At 39.1% G+C, this 7,807-nt stretch overlaps 1 long non-coding RNA gene across 2 annotated transcripts; it reads right to left on the bottom strand.

Annotated features, from left to right (window-relative positions):
* Window positions 1-11: 11 nt before the first annotated feature.
* On the bottom strand, window positions 12-5,808 carry LOC103906194. Of its 2 annotated transcripts, none has more exons than XR_002086313.1 (3): window positions 5,718-5,808; window positions 2,550-2,623; window positions 12-995 (listed from the first exon to the last, which is right to left on the bottom strand). It is a non-coding gene; the product is annotated as an uncharacterized LOC103906194 (long non-coding RNA). The 2 variants fall into 2 exon arrangements; XR_657992.2 differs by lacking the exon at window positions 12-995 and adding an exon at window positions 2,322-2,469.
* Between the last annotated feature and the right edge of the window lie 1,999 nt (window positions 5,809-7,807).

Below are 7,807 nucleotides of genomic sequence, written 5' to 3'. Positions count from 1 at the left end.
ATCATCATCTGATATCTGACAGACCACAATCTGCAGATCACATTTAGGAGGCAGTAATCCAGTCATAATGGGTTTCACTGCAGGTAAGTTTAGTGACTGTTTTATATAAAAATTGAATCTACGTGTAGAAACGTGAACTCAGTCCTGAAGAGACACTGCAGCTTGGCATTTATTTTTTTCTTTCTATGTGACATTGCTGTGTTTCTAGACCTACTTTGCTACACTGAACCTGTAGCAAAACAATAAAACTCACAGCATGAAGTTCTCTGTCCCCTAAATCTGCACTGCTTGCTTCATGCAGCCAGTGAAACGAGTATGTTCCTTGGAAGCTGACAAAATGTCTCCCTTAGGAATATAGGGAGACAAATAATTTTACCAGTTTTAATTTTCCCTCACTTCTGAAAATCAGGTGTTAGGTTTTTTCTCTGTAGGCTTCCACTGAGATTGATTTTTTCAAATAGTGATGGCTTTGTTTATTTCAGAATAAAATGTCTTGCAGAAGTCACTGTCAGAATTTGCACACTTGAAACGTTTTGCTGTAGTGTGATTTAATTGAACTTAGAGATGCGCAAAGAATTGTTAAAGGTAGGTTGTTCCTGTATCTCAGAATTTTAATTTACAAAATATTCAGAAATTTTCTGTTTATTAAAAATAAATCCTTGTGTTATAAATGTGAATTGATAAGAGCCATATGATAGTAACATAGCTGTAACTAAACTGTTGTCTGTAGAACACTTAGTGGTAGAGTAAGAAAGAAAAAAATCGGTAATTGTTTAAAATGCAATATTTTAGTATTCGAGCTAAAAGGATAATCTCTGACAGTTATTCGTTATCAATAAACCTTTTCAAATAGTGCTGTAGTTCTGATACAAGAGTCATAGGTATTACAGAAACAAGGAATCTGGACTGACTTCTAATTGTAATGATCTACTCTTGCTGCCAGAGGAGAGAGGGGACCAGGTCACGGGATATGTAGTTCAGCCACAGTTGATAGTCTACAGGAAAGAACAAGGGCATTAGTGTTCCAGACTATGGCTCCTGTGAGACAGGATCAGGGAGTAACACTCTCGGTGAGCGTACTGGTCAGCTTGTTATATCAGGTATGTAACAGCCTGCTTGGTAGTGTGAATGTTACCATACCAAAATGACAGCCCTTCATAACTTTAGTTATCCACCTGTGGGGATCGCCATCTCTCTTGCACTCTTCAGCTGCTGGCAGTTACTATAGCTTATACCCAGTGAAGATCTGTGGTGTGGAGCCTGAATTCTTGCTGAATCAGTGATGAGGACACAGGGAGTAGAAAGCAGGAGAACAGGACTGTGTTCTCATTTCAGCCACTGACTCACCGTGACTTCAGGCAAGTCACTTAGTAGATACTTGCCTGTGTTTCCTCCTATTTAATGAAGCTGATGGTAATCAAAACACTGCAAAATTTGTGGACGTGGTGATTTATAAATAATTATTTCCCATGCTTGCTGGTAAAATTGTAATTTCAGATGTAGACTTTATTTTTACTTGTAAGATTATTTTTTTACCTTTTATACAGTAAATATCTATACCACTGAATTGTAAAAATAGAGTTTCCAATGTGTATTTAATCCTTTGTTGTAGTGGTTGTAACTACCTAGTTACCAGAAAATCCTAGCTTCTGTCTTCATGATGATTAAAAAATAAATACTCAAGTCAGTGGTAGGGAGAAAAAAAAAAAAAGTTGATCTGAGCACGCTACTCTTTTATTAAAGCAACTTGTACCTATTTTAAAGGGCCTATCAACCAGTGCACTCATCACAGGTATATTCATTTCTGTTGATTATTCTTCTGTTCGGTTGGATCAGGAATTATTTGACTGTGTTCTATCTGTTGTGTTTGTAAAAAGCTCAGCAATGCTGTGTAGAACGTGCTTACTGAACAGTCAATGGCAATAGATTAAGGTCTGAACTTACAGCTTTTACACAACGTATGTTCTCAACAGATACTTTAACTGCTTGTACGGTTATGTTCAAAATGATAGATTTTTATGCATGAATGATTCACAGGTGAGTATCACTTAGTATCTTTATGATACTGGGGCATACCTTTCTGCATAAGAATTCAATTTGGAAAGTAATATACACTACTGAGTGTCATATTAAAAAATCAATATTGCAGAAATTAATAATTGAAACCTTGGCATTTATTTTGATGTGGACTGATTATGTTTCTTGAAAGAAAAGAGCCTGGGCTCTAAAAGCAATGCAATATCTTTAGTGAGACATTTGATGTTAGCTTAAAATCTGTTGATTATACGATGAATCCACATTAAAATAAACATGGATGTTCTGGTTGAATACCCTTTATTTTTTATTACAGCAGTAATAAGCAAGTAAAACATGTCTAGAGTCCTACTGGGTTTTGAAATTATGATGGTAGCTGGGTTTTAGCTTTAATCTGTTTTCCATATAAACAGTTCTGGTGCCAAAAAGTTGTTCCTGAAATGATAATTGGTCTCTGTGAATGGCAGCCAATCTACTCACTTAAAAAGTAAAGAAAGCAGGAGATGTTAACTTACCACAGCCAGCAAAGCTCCAAGGAGTGTCTGGTGAAAAAGCCTGCTGCTGCGAGCTCCATCCCTCTTTTGCCTCTCTGGAAAGGAAGGAGACATCTTATTCTAGGCTCTACTGTTTTGCTTACTCATCAGTGTGCACTGGCACACACAGAAACAGTCAGTCATAAATACTGGTATGATAACTGCAGCCAAAGACCCCGCACATGTTCAGTGTCCTGCGCTAAGCATCCCAGAAACATAAGACATAGCTCCTGCTCTATAGAGTTTTAAAATGAGATAAAATATGAACTAGAATAAACCAATTTAAAAACAGAACTGTTATATACAGATGTGGTTAATGCATGTTTTCCTTGAAGTCTGCCCCACTGTATTGATGTTGATAGCCAGTAACGGGCATGGAGGTTACAATTTGCCATGTAGATATCAGAAAATTAATATTGGCTGGGTTGCGTAGACATGTTCCCAGAAACTGTTATGACAGTGTGAGGAGTGGAAAAGGCTAAATGTGTGTGACACGTATGGCAGGAGGTAAGAGTCATTTTATTACCCTTGCTTTGTACGTCTGCATTACTCTTGCAGACTGCTTACCTCAAGGCAAAAGGCTTGAGGTACATGCCTTCTATACATGTAACTTAAATTACTGTTTTGTATATTAATAGCAAAATGTGTGCTCTGAATTCGGATGGCTTATTTTTATTAAGTTGAACAATTAAAGATGGCACATATAGAAAATTCCTGTGATAGGGAAATAATAGTGTGTCTCAGTCTCCTAGATTTTTGAAATCACCCGTAATTCTTTGTAGTGAGAATGGAGAGCTGTTTACAGTTATAAGGTGTAGGTTTTAATCATGAAATCATAGCTATGATGGTACGGTCTGGTTTATAGCTTGGGAAATTTCAAATCATTCTGTTTACAAAGATCATACGTTGTTTACAGTTCTGAACTAAGGAAATGTCCGTATCTCATAAAAAACAACTATCTATCTCAATTTTTATTGCCCTCTCGTTTCTTAATTCATATTACTTAAAATGCCTTGATTTTAGTATATGTATCTCAGTACTTATGAGTTCCAAAAAAATACAAAAGTCTTGCAGTCTGTTGCGCGTTTAGGTGTCCTGGAAAGTCTCAATTTATTCAGGCCTGTCAGGGTATAGTTAGGTACATGAGAAATTTTCAGACTTTCTTAGGCTCACTGACCTGACTTTTCTTCCTTTGTTACGTAAACCTGTCCTGCTCCCTCCCAGAGATACTCACATCGAACCCAGCTCCTAACAGTGCCTTCGACTGGGTGTAGTAACTTGTTAACCTCTTGCGTAATGCAGGAAGGATGAAAAACTTAAAAGAAGGTGAACACCCTTCCCTGCTATTAACAACAATCTTCAGATATTGGCGATATGCCAGTTTGCAGGTTAAATTGCTTAGACACCTACAGGAGGACTCAGGCTGTTTACTTCCTCTGTGCTGCTTTCAATACAGAAAAAATTATATAGGCTGATACAGACATTCCAACCGCATCAGTTGAAGAGCGGGATAAGAGCAGACCATTGGGTCTGTACCTGTGGATGCTAAGAACTTTGTGCCTTTAGAGTGGCATTAAATTTCCTTGTGCAGGATAGTTCATGGGACTTTGTTCTCTTAGTTAAACATGTGGTCAGTGTTTGCAGGGAAAGGGCCATTAGTCGTAACCACTTTATGGCTATTCCATCAGTGTAAGATAAATTGGTGGTTTCACTTTCTAGAGCATAAAGTAGCTGACAAAAAGATGTGGTGGTTAGAAAGACATTTCCAGGCCAAGCTGTTCCAGGTTACTGTTACCCTTCATGAAGCTTTGGGTCTCTTCCTCAGAAAGTGCTCTAAGTGGAAGTTCTCAGCAAGGGGATTACACTAAATGGATTCTGCATTGATTTAACGTTAGACTTCTCTGTCTGCTCAAGTCAGTGTAAAACAGATCAATGTTCTATTCAGAACTATGCGTTTGACACACCTGGATTTAAAAAATCACTGACTGGTTCTCCTAGGGTTCACATGCGATAAAACATCATTGGATCACGCAACAAAACAAGGCAAGTGTGTCAGCCTTACCATAAATTAAACAAGTCATCATGTTACTGTGGTCACAGTGATTATGCTGCATGCAGACTGCACAATGAATAATACTTCCTTCTAGTCTGTATCGCTGAATGTGTGTGTCATGTTTACAAATAGCAGAGCTGTTTATCACTGGTCTGACTTGTGTGCCATCCTGGATGGAGACGTACAAGAGTTCACACGTAACAAGCCCAATTTAGACAACTTACTCTGAATATGTACAAATACACTTTTTGGCAGCCTCATGGTGCCTCTTGCTTTACAAAGCATCTATTTTTGCTCAGAATTGTTAAGGGTGAGATTCAGACGGCACACACGTCACTAAAGTGCAGATCTACATCTGCAGATGTACAGCCAGCAAGCAAGCATATGGATATGAGTGGAATTGGGGCAATCTGACTGTGTCCTGAAGCGTGTGCTGTGTGGGATATGCCTACTGCAGTGTACCATGTACGGAGAAGATAACTCAGACAGTCTAATCAAACTACCTCAGGCTGAGGCACTAGATAGCCTGGCCGTGGTAGCCAAGACCTCTGGGCAGGCTAACTTACCTTAGCTTCTGCAATTCAGACATACCTATGGAAGCACTCTGGAAGTCAAGACAGAAGAGCATATGGTAACTTCCACTAAAATCAGTAACACTAGACTTCCAACTTAAATGGCAGTAGGAAGTCATTCCTGTTCTTTTCTCATGTACAGTTTCACCTTATAACTGAACTTAAATGGAAAAAAAAAGGGCAGGCTAACTTACCTTAGCTTCTGCAATTCAGACATACCTATGGAAGCACTCTGGAAGTCAAGACAGAAGAGCATATGGTAACTTCCACTAAAATCAGTAACACTAGACTTCCAACTTAAATGGCAGTAGGAAGTCATTCCTGTTCTTTTCTCATGTACAGTTTCACCTTATAACTGAACTTAAATGGAAAAAAACCCCACCATAAAACAGTAGCATGCACACTGGGAACAGCATTAATCTGCATTTCACATTTTTTTATATCACTTGCATTTCACTGAATCATTCATTTCTATCTGCCCTGCTGAGAAGCCCCTGCGAAGCAGTTAAGTATGATTTTCCATACCTTATAAAATGGGAGTTCATAATGTAGAGGAATTTAGTAAGAGAGATCAAATCACAAGTCAGTCAAAGCTGGAAGCAGAGTCCGAATGTCCTGACTCCTAGGAAAAAAAAGATGGTACAGCAGGAACAATTTCTGAACATTAAAGTACAGAGAACAACTTCCACCAGACCTGCTCCTGCTATACCACACACCAGACGTGTGTGCCATCTGCCTGCACCCAGGCAGAAGATGAAAATAATGGATTGAACTGTAAGTTGTAGCAATGGTGACTTTTTCAATGAATGTTTTTAAAGTAAACATTATTTGAATGCATAAAATCAGGTCTTCTAGATAATACCTGTAAGTCTACTGATATAAGTAGCACCTTACTAAAACTTATGAGCACTCTTGTATGTGAAGTTCCTTGTGCTCTTAAATATTTGTAACGTCAGGCCTTAATTTATTATGAGTTTTAGATTAAACTCCTTTGAAAACAAAGCACCATGCTGATTTCAGTACCTAATTAGGACCTAAACAAGAAAAAGTTAAAACTAAATAGGTTTAGTACTTTATTGAGTGAACAAAAGAAGCAAAATGAAAAATAGAAATACTTTTTCAACATTCTTTTAAGTTAAAAGAATCTTTTGTACAACTTGTTAAAAGAATAGGTAAAACTAAACACAATGTGCTCTCAAACACACTCAAAAAGCCCCCAATAGACCCTGCAATATAGAAAACGAGCAAGTCACAGACATTAGGGAAAAACAAGCGACTTAAAAATCCTGTCTCTGTCCTGAGGAATCCACTGCAATCACAGTTCATCTCTCAGATTATTGTTACGTGTTGCAGTAATTCTCAAGAAGGTCTAATTTGTGTCTTCGGATTGCAGGAGGGCTGTCACAGCATGTTATAGTGATGGCAATTAGCTAACTCAATGAAACTGATTTTCAGGTTTGGCTTTGTCTCCCCTGCTGTGGTTCACATGGACTGGGCTGGTGTGCAATGTTGATGGCTGCTTACACTGGCCACTTTGCAGCTATCCTTGATTTCAAAAACATGCTTTTCAGAAGGATTCAAAGTATCCAGGCAACTAGTGTCTCTCAGGATAGCTGAATTCACACATATTTCCATATACTTAATATCAAGACAACCCTTATTTTTATTGTTTCAGAACACCAACACAATTGGGCACTCCACTGGACAGGCCTGATTCTCCTCTCCAAATACTGCTTTAACTCCTCACACTCCATCTAAGCTTAGCTCTGATTTTCAGTGAAATAATTGAGAAGCGATTCGGACCCTTTTCTAGAAAAACATACATGTAAGCCCTGTACATTCATCATGAAGAATGGCTTTCTGAAGTCTTAATTTCTTTGTGGTGTGTGCAATCATACCAGTCATGTAACATAAATACAGAAGCTTACTTTAACAGCTCCCAGCTCAGCAGCAGATGAGAGAACAAGAATCAGATCTCAAACCTTTGTCCTTCACAACTAGCAGTTTGCCACCACTGTGAGTTTTATCAGCAAATACTCTGCTTCCCCAAGCCTTCTCCCTGTCAAAAGTCTGCAGTAGATAGAGTAAACTTTCCTGGGAAAAAAACAACTGTCTGGGATACTGGTACAAACTGTGATTTAACCCTTACAACCTCTTTTGCTAGTACATCTATGCTACCGCAGAAAAGGCTTCATCTGTCGACAGCCACTTGGAAGCAACAGCTCCCCAAAGGGAGCCTCTAGCAGGAAAATCTTACAAGCGTAGAGGTGGTCCTGTAAGAAAATGCCTGTAAGACCGCTGCCCTCAGACTTCACCTTCCCCAGGTCTCCGTGGCTGCACAGCAAATGTCTTCTGCCTCCTTTGCGAATCCATCCTGAAAAGCCCACGGGCTTTTCATATCGCACCTCTGTTTAAGTTCATGCGTTGGGGCTGTGCATCTGCTTGCCCTCGACAAACACCGCGAAACACCTCTGCGAGCACGGCGTGGCAGGAACAGGCTGTTACACCACACGCGTTCACACGGAGCCCTCGCAAAATGTTTTACTTTTGGGTATTTAAGAAAAAAAGAACATAAGGAGTTTTCCCGACAGAAAAGCGGACGCGGGGTGACCGCG

The sequence above is a fragment of the Aptenodytes forsteri genome, unplaced genomic scaffold (assembly GCF_000699145.1).
Source record: "Aptenodytes forsteri isolate BGI_AS27 unplaced genomic scaffold, ASM69914v1 Scaffold72, whole genome shotgun sequence".
NCBI classification, from domain to species: domain Eukaryota; kingdom Metazoa; phylum Chordata; class Aves; order Sphenisciformes; family Spheniscidae; genus Aptenodytes; species Aptenodytes forsteri.
This window is presented reverse-complemented; position numbering and strand designations above follow the sequence as displayed.